This window comes from Buteo buteo, chromosome 18, assembly GCF_964188355.1.
Source record: "Buteo buteo chromosome 18, bButBut1.hap1.1, whole genome shotgun sequence".
Taxonomy (NCBI): Eukaryota; Metazoa; Chordata; class Aves; order Accipitriformes; family Accipitridae; genus Buteo; species Buteo buteo.
Window position 1 is genome coordinate 28,201,008 of NC_134188.1, and position 13,352 is coordinate 28,214,359.

The window sequence follows — 13,352 nt, forward strand, 5'->3', positions numbered from 1 at the left end:
CTGCAGCACTGATGTTACGCACTTTCTGCGAGAGCCATTTCCATGTAAGTGGAATAATTTGCTGCCGCTTTGAAACCTGTACAAAACTTAAAAGGGCACAATGAAGGAACCCAACCAGGTGACCCTGTAACCCAAGCAGGCGACCATGAGCACAGGGTCAACAACCTTTTCATTCCTTCATGTGCTGGAGAAAGGGGGGGGAAGTCATTGCTGTGGCATCTCCTAATGTTTCATTTATCTATCTTGGGAAATACAGGCATTACCAACCCTTTTTGCCATATTCCGAATGGGAAACCGAGGGACTGCTTACGCAGTTTGTGAACTAGAGGGAAACTGTGAGCATGGAAAGAACTGGATGCTCGTCTCCCACAATCTGACCATGAGATCATCAGTCATCACTAGCAAAATACTGGCCACAAAAAGAAAGCTTGGAGATTTGGGTTCTCTGGCAGAGAGATGTCCCCTGAAGTGAAAGCATAAGGCTGAACCAGATTACTAATTCATCCAAAAAAATCTCCATTGCAGACGATTCTGTTACACGGAATTTTGGATGAAAAGGATAAAACCAGCAAGGCTGGCCACAGACTGGCCTAAACACATGTGAGTAAAAAAAGCTTCCCAAGGGCTGAACACAAACACAGAGCATCAAGCTTTGTTTTGGTAGAAGGGGAAACTATGTAAACTGCAGAGAACAGGAGAGAATACACACACTGTCGAGCCTACTAACAGAGCCAGAAACGTCAGGGAAGAGCATCAGGAACACACGAGAAAGTCAAGGACAGCCAGAGAAACACCCGTGGTGTAAGTCACAGAAAAACTCTCCACGTGAGTACGTGTGCGTGCGGGCACACATGTATTTAGCGCTGGCAGGAAAAAACGACCTTGGAATACTGAGCAAAATGGTCTCCTGCTGTTTGCTTCAGACTGCGTTCGGAAAAACCAGCCTCTGCAAACATGCTCTGTGAATCAGCACGATTGCCTCTGAGAAATACCTGGCTGTCATCAATTTCCTCTTTCAACAGACAATCACAAATATTGGCTAATCACTCTGGTCAAAAGAAGCAACCATGCACACCGGGAGCTGCAACTCGGCATCAGCTGGAACTAAGCAGATGAGAAAAGATTTCAGGGGTCCTGGAAAAGAACTGAAAAGGAAAGTCTAAGTCAAGGTTTGGCAATCTTTTTATGGTGTCATGCCAGGCTTTTTCTTCCCCATGCTCGAGTGTGCTAAGAGAAACCTAGCAGGATCTGGTAGAAGCTGCCTCTCGAACAGACAGGAATCTGCTAGTCGATGGTATCTTGCTTTTACGCAAGGCAGTGGCTTTTGCTGAGCATATAGCTCAGGGAGAGTCAGAAATTGCAACCTGCTGCCTCCTGCAAATGAGTGCCTCAAAATGCCAATGCTATTAGCCCCACACTCCATTCATAGTCTGATTGCACATCCACAGGTTGTTGATCCCTGAGCTAAAACATGCATCCAGTACTAGATGCAAGAGAAGGCAAAAAAAGGTCATCGAACTGAACAAGGCTGCACGACTGATGAGAATATTTGGATTTGAGCGATGGAACAATATTGCAGGGAACAGAGAGATCATGAATTGCAGAGCCAGCATCTTTCCAACTAATAAGACACCTTCCCAGATGAAACTGCTGATGCATCCAGGAAAGGAATAAGCTAAACACAACAGAAGGACACTTAGAAGGGGAAATGAGGTTCAAAGTCAGACAAGAGCGTCCATAAAGAAAATGAATTTTCTGTTGCTATATATGGATGCAAGGAGTCTAAGTAACAAGCAGGAACAAATAAAATCCTGACCAGCAATAAGAAAAAAAATGAAACCTGATGCGATGAGCATGTGACTGGACTTTAAAATTATTAGCTCGACGGTGTTCAGATACGAAAGGGATGCAATGGCTGCAATATACCCCTACAAAGAGGGGGAACTGTCACCTCTTTGACAGTTATCAGGACTGCAGAAGAACTGAATTTCCAGGGCAGCCTGGCAATAACTCAGTGTCTTTTAGTGGGTGAAGCCCAGGAGGAGGTTCTGGGAAGAACCGAGGCAGGAAGCAGGGTACATGACTCCATAGGCATATGAAGGGGGGAAAAAAGATGTGGGGTTATGGAGGAGACAGGAGGGGTACAGAAACTCTCATGCAGCAAGTAATTATAGGGGATTAGTTTCCCAAAATGCTAGGTGACAATTTATAACACAAAGTAACTATTTTGGACCTCATTACAACCAATAAAGCTGCAGTAATCACTGGACTGTAAGTCTTGACAGAGGAGAAAAAGAACAGACTCGCATTTAAATATATCTAAGTCTAGTAATTCAATCAAGATTGAAGAATGCCTTGATTTAAATAATTGATTTTAACTTGTATGACGTTTGTACTTTTTAGTTATCATCTTAATGAAATATCAACATAATGAAAACAGGCATCACTTAAGATGTTGATTTTTCTCAAATATAACTTAGCAGAGGAGAAATTAAGGAATTTGCATATAGATGATCCACTTATATTCACTCACAAAGTTTCAAAGTGCTTTTGGGATCAAAAAGGAAATAGCTACAGAGCGGAGTTTGGAAAAGCTTCTAAAGCAAACTAGATATTTCACTGCCCTTGCAATCAGTGGGAAGATACTAGAAAAATTATTAAGCAACCTATATAAAAGCAACTACAGGATAAAGCAAAACATGAAGCAACACGGATGTGTCAAGATCAAATTGTGTCAAAGCAAAATAGCCTGGTGAAACTCAATAAAGACAAGTGCAAGAGCAGCATACGCTGTGCAGGAGAAGAATAACTAGCTAGGCTGCTGGACGAGAGAAAATAACCTAGAGGGTATATTGGATCACAAATGAATATAAGTCAACAATACAATGGATTGGGGGGGGGGGGGAGGCAATTCAGATTGTTTTAATAGAGTGCCACGTGGAAAATAGCATTACTTCATTTTATACAATGCTGACAAGGCCACAGAGTACCGAGCCCATGTTCGGAGAGAAGTAAGTACATCAGAGTACAGAGGAAAGCTGCAAAAATAATAAAGAGATTTGGAAACAATATGATCCATGAGAACAGATTAAAGGACCTTGTTCAGCCTAGAGGAAAGAAAACTGAAGGAGAATGTAACACGCTCCCATCAGCGACAACGGAGACAAGAGGATGGGTTATTTTGCACATCCTCTGGAGTGAAGCAAAATGTCTTAATTTGACAGAGAAATAAGATATGGGAAAAGCTTTTAACTAAATTGGTTAATCACCCACTACCAGCTACCTAAGGAGGCTAGGTACCTCCTAAACTGGAAGATTTTAAGGAAAAATTAGGAACATATTTGTCAGGGATGCGCTAGATACGCTTTATTTTGACTCAAGGAGGGGAATGGACTGGGGACTCTCCTGAGCTCTCTACCAGCTCTGCATTTCAATAAGAGAACGTGCCTCAGAGGACCAGGCTGTTGAACTAGAGAGTCCTCAAAGAGTCCTCCAAAGAGTCCCAACATTTCTGAGACCCTGAGGCTTCAATTCCAATATTTTTTGGAACGCAGGAGAAAATTTGGAAGACAAACATTTCTAACATGACAACATCAGGGCAAAAAGATGACTCAAGTAACTATCAATCAGTCAGACATCGGCTCTGGACAAAATAAGGGAAAACTCAATCAGACTTGATCTAGACTTAAAAAGGACAAGAACAAAATTAACAACAGTCAACACAGTGTTATGGAAAATAGGCCTTGTCAAACAAAACTGATTTCCTTCTTAAATGAGATTCAAAATCAGGTTGATAAAGGTAACTGCTGCAATGTAACAAGCAAACTTTTGTTGAGCATGACATCTTGATTAAAAAATTACCACTCTACTATGTCAACAAAGCAGCTAAACGGATTTTGAATTCACCAACTGACAGATGACTAAAAGCACTCATCCATGGAAAATTGCCGTCAACAAAGTTAGCTGTAGTAGGGTTCTGGTGGACTTCATACAGAGCCCGGTACGGTTCAAGAAGTCCACTATAGCTCTGAAAATTAATATAATCACAGACAAGATCTGTGAATGGTCCTCTGGATGACAGATGAAGAGGACAGGCCAACCAGACACAACAATTCAGACTGCAAAGGCCACTCAAAGTAGATTTCAATATAACCAAATACAAGGTACTACATCCAGAACACAAAATCTGAAAGCCAGAGACCCTGAAACACAGTCCGAGGTACTGTCAGGCAAGAAACTGCCCAGCACTTCCCAGCTCAATGCCACATGTTTAACTTACTCAAAATAAAAGCTGAAAGACCACTCAGTTATGGAATTACGAGTTCCCTCCAACAGGAAAAGTTATCAGGTATCAAAGGACCTTTTAATTTAGCCAAGAAAAGGCTTTTGGAAGCAATAGTTGGAAACTAATTCAAATTAGACCTCTTTTTTTAATCAGAGAGGGTAATTCATTGCTGAAAATATATCAAGAGAAGTGGCACATTCTTTGTGACTTGAGATCTTCAAACTAAGACTGACTGTCCTGGTAGAAGGTAAACAGTAGCCCAAAATAAATAGTCATTAGGCTCCTTTTCCAGGGAAGATCTAAGGATCTGTGGTTTCGAGGAGGTCAGACTCATTAAGACTTAAGCTCTAGGAACTCTCTTCTAAGTCCATACAGAAAGCCACCAACATAGCATCTGAGCACATCCCGACAGCACACAAAGCAAATCAAATCCATCTCCTGGACTCTCCAAAGGAAGAAGCAACACAGCATCTCTACCCAACCTTGCTGTGCAATGGCAGCTAGAAACCTCCAGGCTCCATTTTTCCGTGGTAAAAACAGAGATAGTACATCTACGCACAAGGATCTTGCAAGGCTTAACCCAGGAAGGTCTGCAAAGACCTTCCAAGAATCTTGGACAGAAGCAGCCTTAATGGTATATATACGGTTGCCGGTCACTGTGGTAGAGTCAGCATCAGAAAGAAAAAGGGTCATCTCTTGGAACACCTTCACAGTGGTGTTGTGGAAGAGAGGGAGAGAACAACACGCTTCGTGCTGGACACTTTGCTAAATGGCAATCCAAAAGCAACCAAGAACTCTGAGGGTTTTATGCCTTTTCTTCAAAAGTTGTTTGTAACATAAAATGAGGGCTTTGATTCACAAACCAGCAAAAACTCTAGGTAACACCAATCTGCTGCAAGCCACTCCAAGATCATTTTACAAAGCCTAAAGCAATTTAAGGCATTATTTCTTGATGGTAGCGCTAACAAACACATACGTAAAATCAAACTCCAGGAATTAAGAAAGAAAAGCTAAAACTCAGATGAGAACAGATGTGACACCACATTTATCTATTGAGCCCAAAACATAAGTCTACTACCACAGAAGTAGCCAACTCAAACCAAATATCTTCTATACAACTTCGATTTGTGTGCGTGTGTTATATATGGACAGTGAAAAAATTCTTATAGAAAGAAATATTTTATTGAGCTTCCAAATGAGATCCGTCCATATTCAGAAGACTCAGCTATCCAGGAACGTGTAGCAGCTGGGATTCGGATGCTACAGTAAAGAAAAAGAAACAATTTCTCAGATTTATGGCACTGCATTTTAAGACCTCAAAAACTCTGTTGTGAATATAAGTCAAATCAAGAGCAGACTTGAGCTTTAACCAATTTTCCTTGCACTGGTGTTACCTCTCACTTGCATCACGGTAAGAGGCAAGGATGACTGTTGGAGAGCGTTCGGGTGACCCTGTTCTCGTGGCCAAGTGACCACCCTCTGAATACAGCACTGGCCACTCTGGGACAAGAGTAGAGGACGTGTAAGACAAGTCTGATTTCCTCCTCCAAACTACCACAAGGCCAAATGGAAACCTTATTCTAGCTGCCTATACCACACAACATTGAACCTGAAAAATATGTGTAATGCCTTAGTTTTTGCAAAAGCCATTAAATGTCTCATTAAGTGATGACATACACCGGAAACTGAAGAAAATTATTTGCAGAATAAACTACTACAGCATAAATGTTCATATGGGGACCTATTCCAAAGTAATTGCACTTTAAATGCTCACAAGCTTAATTCAAAATACTTTTCAACAAGGACAAGTCCTTAGAGCCTGCCTGTCCGTATAGACACTACATTCATCTTGGTTGAAAAATCATCAGCAACTGTAATGAGCGACCTTACTTTGTCCACCTAAATGGCAGGAGAAGATCAAACATGCTTGGAGACTTCCTTCAGTCAGGGCCAACTATCTCCAGAAACAGGTCAAGCCAAGTAGTACCCATCTAGGGACATTCAAACAAGTCGTTTTCCAGAGATCACCTCCAGCTCTGTCTTGTCAACAAAACAAAACAAGGTGTCTCCTATGTAAAATACATATGTATACACACACATATGTACACACAGAATGCCATCAAGTCCAAAATCTTGCATTGAACAGGATGACCCAGAGAACAGGAACAGACTCATCTGTTGGGAGTGTGAAGAGTCTTAGGAGTTTGTTATGAATAACCACGTAAATGCCCTTGTCCATTAAAAAAGCAAGTTGTCATCACCTACAAATTCAAGTATAAAGAACTGAAAGGAAAATGGGGAAAAAGCAGACTGTGCTCAAAACTTCTCACTAGTCTTCAGGACATATTTCCAACATCAAAAGGATAAAACCCACTCGTTATCAAATTTAGAGAGTTGGGTATCTAATGCCAAAGAAAGCAAAAGCCCAAACACTGTGCTTTAATTCGTGGCAGATAAACTAAAGAGTCTGATGCCATAAAAGAGGCAGATCTTTTTTATTAAGTTCTACAGCAAATTAGAAGCAAGAAAAAAAACCCTGCAGAACCCAAAATGTTATGGTCTATTCTAACTTTTGCTGCAGTCTGCAATCTTTATCCATTTTATCAAAGAATTAGACATGCCTAGCAGGCACGATGGCATCTATTCTTCTTCTGCCAGTTTAGTATTTTTTCCTCTCATAAAATACTCTAAGCTTGTCTTCAATAATCCTCCCAAATCTCTAACCCTTGCTAAGACAAGGAAGGCAAAAATGTTCAGCCTACAAATACACTTCAGCATTAATCTTCCTATTGAGAAAGTTATTGTATGAAAGCTATGATAAACCCCATTTTTCTGCTCTGCCTTTTAATTTTCGCACCTTCCAGTTTTCCACCTGACCGTTTCACTCAAGGAAAGGAAGGAAAGACAGGGAAAAGTACAGCCAAATACAAAACAGCATCTCCAACAGAGGACGGAAACGTGTTTTTCCAGCTTTTACAAATCCTATGGCAATAACCTCCTAAATGGTTTGCTGGAGAGCATCAACAGGTCGGCATTTTTCCTCCCAGAATGCACACAGTCACTTGAAATTCCTTTACAGAGCTCAGGGTTTTCAGCACATCCATCGTAAACAAAGCTCAGAAGAACTTTTTAAAAATGATTCAAGTCCCACTCACACTGTGAGGAAACCAACGTGTCTCTGTCTTCCTCAACAGAAGCTCATTCCCTATAGAGTTCTTTGAAAAATAAAGTATTATGCCATGAATGTCATCATCATCACTTCCCTACAGAGTTCCAACAGGAAAGAGGAAAGAAATATAAAGTTTACTTTAATACCACCATGATGAACCACATCATCTGCTTTCAGACTGAGAGGCAGTGAGAAAGACATTTAGAAAAATACGTAAATAAAAAAATGCTCATATTTGAGTGAAGTTATATATTAAAAACCTATCTGGAAATTACTCAGACCTGTGTATTCATGTTCCTGTTTGGTGCCCAAGACAAAAAAAAAACAAAAACAAAAACAAAAAACGGCCTGGTTCTCAAAAGCTGCTTCATACTCAAAAGCTTCCACAAATTTCAGAAGATCTGCAAATGCTGGACATACCTTAAGAGCTGGATCTTCCCTGACTAGGATCTTAATTATGGGTCTGGGATTCTTGCTTCAGACACCCATCACAAAGTGCACCTGCCTCTCAACAAAAAAAAACCCCGAAAATTCACAACTCTTTCTGTTGTTACCAATTCAAACCAACATGTAAATAAACATAAAATCCCACCTCAAGATTATCCACCCAACAAAGCAAAGCACCAATATATCAGAGCACAACAACACAAAATATATACCCTATAGATGTTATTCCAAAACCTGCAACACAAACAAGCACCTACTTCCTATTGATTTTTACGCGAAGGCCATCAACCACCACCCACGTAATACTTCCAAGCTCTTCCTTCACCTGCTCAAAACTTCTCCCAAACTCCCTCCCACAGCCCCTATCTCTTGGTTGGGCAAAGGACGACACGGGCTCCACCGGCACGTGTCCCAACCAGCCAGCGAGATGCTGTCTCCTAGAAAAGTAAGGGGAACTGTTATAAGCTCTGTTCCCTGGGTAGAAGCACCGATTTTATTCTCTCCCCCTCAACCCAGCAGTCAACTTTCTCAAAACTTAAAAAAAAAAGACAAAGCTAGATTGTCTTCTACGTCTACAGCCCTTTGAAATCTGGATCAAAGTGCAAAGGGAGTGCAGAACTACTGGTGGGCAGGTAGACAGTGCAATCACATCATCCTTACTTCCTCAAGAAACCGAGTTTACGTAAATTTGCATAAACAAACATAGCACTGTCACTGACATTTTCCTCTCATATTTAGTGATATCAATGTTTTAAACACAAAAATAGGAACAGAATGATTCAGCTGAGTGGAAGGAACAAGAAGGTAACACAATTTAGACACCTCTGGAGAACTGCATCTGTTCGACTGGCAGGTAGTTGAGTCACACGGAAATAATTCTTGAAATTTATTCCCAGTTGTAAAAACTGAAAGATTAGGAGCCAGTATTTTTTAATTCCAAGAGTTAAAAGACCATCAACAGGCAAAAAATAGATAGGTGGATTTTATTTATTGTCACTGAAACAAAAATCTTCATCTACTTATTGAAGAGACATGCAACAGCATACAAGAATCCAGTAACATCAGACGGGACTAATGGATTTGCATTTGAAATCAGCAAAAAGATGCTGTTTATGTAGTTTGGAAAAATACTGTAGAATATAACGAGAACACTTTTCTCATTCAGTCATTTTTGGATCGAATATTTCTATGGACTGAACATGATGACTTACAGGTTTTAAGCAACACAATTGAGTCTGATTGATTAGAAAGATCACGGTACATTAAGAAACGAGACCAACGCGAATAGTTACAAACCTCTCCTTCACAGCCAGCTTCTTCTCAGACACACGATCTCACCCGCAAATAAATCAAAGGCGGCACTGTAGAAAAATCACCTCGCTTGCACTTTGAAAGCGATGCAAGAGTCACTCCTCCCCGAGCACGCTGGCTAATAACGAGGTTTTCCAGGGGATGCCTCAAATACTTCTTTGTCGTACGAGCGTTGGGAGGAGGAGATTGGCAGGACATCGCACGTCTCTCGCCTCGTGACAAGGGTCAGCCCGAGCACCTCCGCGGCGCAGGGAGACGGCGCGCGACCATCCACAGCCGCCCGAGGAAAAGCCAGCCGAGCGGAGCGCCGGCCGGCCGCACGTCAGCGAGGGCGAGGGGAGCTAATTCGGGACCGAAACGCGCAGTTAAGAACGCCGCGGTTTAAGGAGAGACTTTATGAATTACAGAGGAAACAGAAAGTACACGGAGCACTTGTGCTGCGGAAAGGGAAATCGGGGGCCTCTGCAGATACAATCAAGCCCAAAAGGCATGACTGGAAGACAAATGAAGATCATAATCTGGACTGAAGGAAAGAGTGAGCTCAGAAAGGAAGATATAAAAGTTGTATTTCCCTTTTGACAGCCTCATCAACTGCTACCAGCCGCTTGAGAGCTGGAAATCGGCGGAGAGCTCCTGGGTGGAAATGTGGAGGTTTCTAACTACCAGAGGATAAAGGTCTGAAATGCTCCTCTGCCACAGGCAGCAGCAGAAAAACACCCGGGTTTAAAATAAGATTGAATTATGTTTGTGCCACGGTTGCTGGCTTTGGCGGCGGGTAGGACTTGGTGACCCGGGAGCTCCATCCCAGCTGCGAATGTCCCACTTCTCAGAATAGGAGATCAGTGCCAACCTCACAGAGATCACCTTTGAAAACTTAACCAAAAGCGGACACTAACCTGGATTAAACACACGCTTCCCTTGCCTGAAGTGGCTGCATTTGCACCTACGTCTCCAAACTGAGGTTCACAAGCTCTTCTAGACAGATCAGATAATGAAATTTAGACTCAATTTAATTATCATTTTGATTATGCTTTCAGTTGAGGTACTGAAGGCCTTTCGCAGAAATGCTTCTCCAAAGCATTTTCCCTTGCCTGAGAAACGTTTTCAGAAGCACCAGGAGCAGTATCACCTTTCTTTCCTGTTTTTGCCTGTTATCCGCATGGTGGGTTACTGATACAGGGGAGCATAAAAACTTAACTGCAAAGAGGATTTTTAAAAATCCCTAACTAGTTCACCTCCTGCAATGCAGACTAATCATTGAATTTGACAGATGAATATCACCTAAGATCAGAAAGGATCTCTACAATATGTTCTCCCTAAATGACCATATCCCATAGTTATTTCACATTAATTTTGACACAATATGGGTGTATCATTTAGGTTTCTCACTCCAAGCAGTATTTCCCATTACTGAACAAACTCAAAACACCTTCATGGCATGCAGTCATTTTGCTTCCCATCCCTTTGTTCCAAAGGAGAAGGGCTATATATCTACATCTCAAAAAAAAGTGTGTCTTTACTAACAGCCAGGAATTTTAATCAACTGAAGAGTATACAAAAAAGCCCATACATCCGAACAATAATCTCTGAAATACTTAGCACACGTTCACTAAAATGAAAGGCCACTATAAGCACATCATTTGGGAGAGAGAGATTCCTTCTGGAAAATGTAAATATTTACTTTGGTTTAAAAAAAAAAAAAGTTAAGATGCATACCTAGGTAAGTTGATATTTGTAACTTCCAGAAGAAAAGTTAACCAGATTTAATATATATATTTCATCCAAAAAATACACTGCTAACTGATATCAGTCCTTCTAATGACGACATGCATTTAGCAAGAATAAATATTCAGACCATAGTTGTTGGTTAGGGTTTTTTTTAATGGACTCAACCATAAAGGTCAAGAGAAGCCATGAAACAGTTAAAATTGAAAATTAAAATCAGAGAGAACTAAAAAGAAATAAGCATTTGGCTTCCTCGTACTAATTTCCTTTTTCTTTACATTGCTCAATATCACTCCTCAATTTGAGTTCTAATCAACAACCACTTCACAGTTAACATTTCATGAAATAATGCGGTTGATGCAATCAAGTCCAGCAAAATGTTTCCCTAAAGATGTTTCCATCATTCACATTCCTTTAAAAAAAAAAAAAAAAAAAGCTCTAGCTTCCTCCATCGCTATTTAACAGCAAGAATAACCACACCACTGCATCTTAAATCATATTTTGATTAAAACATAAGTAGAATCACTTGGGGTTTCTTTCTGGTTAATACAACATGCCTTTGTCCAGGAGAGGGAAAAAAAAAAAACCTCAACCTGCTCATTTTTCTACATTTGACAGTATTCAGCACTAAATGAATGCCTTTTGAATGAAATTCAGTCTATGGAAATACAAGCCATAACCTGAAAGCTTATCATCATGATGTGCGGGGGGGGGGGGGGGGGGGGGGAATCCACCCCAAAATCCAACACAGTACAAAACCTTTTTTTGATAATGAATATTTATTTCATTTCCATACTTCAAGGCTCCTCTGTTTTCTATAAAGGACTGAAGCTAAGCACCTTTTGGGCATTATTAACCCACAATATAGCGACGGACTTCATTGCCCTGAAAGCCACAACACCAATAACAAAGTATTCAAGCAATTATTGCCAAAACAAAAAAAAAGAAAAAAAAAATTCACCCCTTTCATAAAAATGAATAGCACATACTATTTTATACGGACAGAAAAAATAACGCCACCTTACATTTCACAACCTTGCGCTCTCTGCTTTCAGGCTACGGATGTTGCGCGCCGGCATCCCCCCCCTCTCATCAAACCTGGGTCATTTTTACACCCCCCGCCAAAGGGAGCGGGACGGGGGATAGACGGCCGCAACTCGGCCCTTCCCATCCCATAAAGTTGCTGGCGGGCTCGTTAATATTCCCCTATATCGCTCTCGCCGTCGTCTTCGTCGTCCTCGTCGTCGTCCCCACGTGCCCCTCTCGATTTTTTCGGTGGGTACGCCGTGAAGCGACAGCATCCCCCCCCCCCCAAATCTCTGGGGTGCACCCACATCCCCGACCCCCCCCCCGACACCTCCTGAGGGTCGAGAGCTGGACACGCCGAAGAAACCCCCCCCGAACCCCCGCTCGCCCCAATTTCTCTTCTTCCACACCAACAGAAGGTGAAACTTGCCTTGGACCCGGCGCTGGTGCCTCCTCAGGTGGGGTGGGGGGGACACCCCAGCACCCCAAAAAGCGGCTGGTGAGGTGAACCCCCCCCCGCCGTGCCCCCCCCCGCCCAAACCTGAGGGCATCGAGCCCGCTCGTTCCCCCGTGGGGCTGAAGGGAAACCCCCCGCCACCAAGGCTGAGGGGGGACAACAGGCTTTCGGGGGGGGGGGGGGGGCACACGACGAACAACAGGCTCTGGGGGCCGGGTCTCGCCCTCCCCAGGGCGGTGGTCTTCCCCTTTCCCACCGGCTCGGGCTCTTCTTCTGCCACGCGTGACCCTCATCCACCAAAGGGGGGGCCCACGCAAAGCCCCGTCCTGAGAGGATGCTCCCCCCCCACACACACACACGGCCCTGTCCCCTCCGCCGGGGGGGGGGGCTCGCAGCCAAACCCCCCCCCCCCGCGCTGTCCCCTCACGGCCCCCCCCCCGCTGTCACCCGCCGCCTCACACACACACACACCCCCCCCTCACCGGCAGCGGCCGCCCTCCGGGGTCCGTGTGTGCCCCCCCCCTCACCTGCGGCTCCTCGGGCGGCGGCGGCGGCGTCCCCTCTGCCGGTGCAGCAGCAGCGGCGGCGGCGGCAGCGCTCTCCCCCTCCTCCCGCTGCCTTCTCCGCGGCTCCTGCCTCTGCCCGCAGCCGCCAGCCGGTGGGGGAAGGGGGCGGCGGCGGCGGCGGCGGGCGGAGGAGGTTGGAGGGGGGGGGGGGGGGTGTTAGCGGTGGAGGGGGGGAGTACCACCAGCGGGACCGTTACAGCCGCGGTAAGGACTACCGCTCCCGGCATGCCCCGCGCGCAGCCGCCGCGGCTGAGCGCCCGGCGTTCTGCGCGGGGCACGCTGGGTAATGTAGTCCGTGAGGCGGGCGGGGTGGGAGACAGGGCCCGGGCGGCCGAGGGGTAGGTTGGGAGGTGGAGTGCCGGCGCG

General features: G+C 44.0%; 1 protein-coding gene across 5 annotated transcripts in view; it reads right to left on the bottom strand.

Annotated features, from left to right (window-relative positions):
- FAM168A (family with sequence similarity 168 member A) overlaps positions 1–13,175 on the bottom strand; it is a 203,049-nt gene extending 189,874 nt beyond the window's left edge. For 2 of the 5 annotated variants that reach the window (XR_012653477.1, XM_075050269.1), the window contains exon 1: positions 12,948–13,170. The gene's annotated coding sequence lies outside the window, so the exon portion shown is untranslated. Of the gene's footprint in view, positions 1–12,947 lie in introns of all 5 variants that reach the window. The other 3 variants (XM_075050271.1, XM_075050270.1, XM_075050272.1) reach the window with 3 other exon arrangements.
- Between the last annotated feature and the right edge of the window lie 177 nt (positions 13,176–13,352).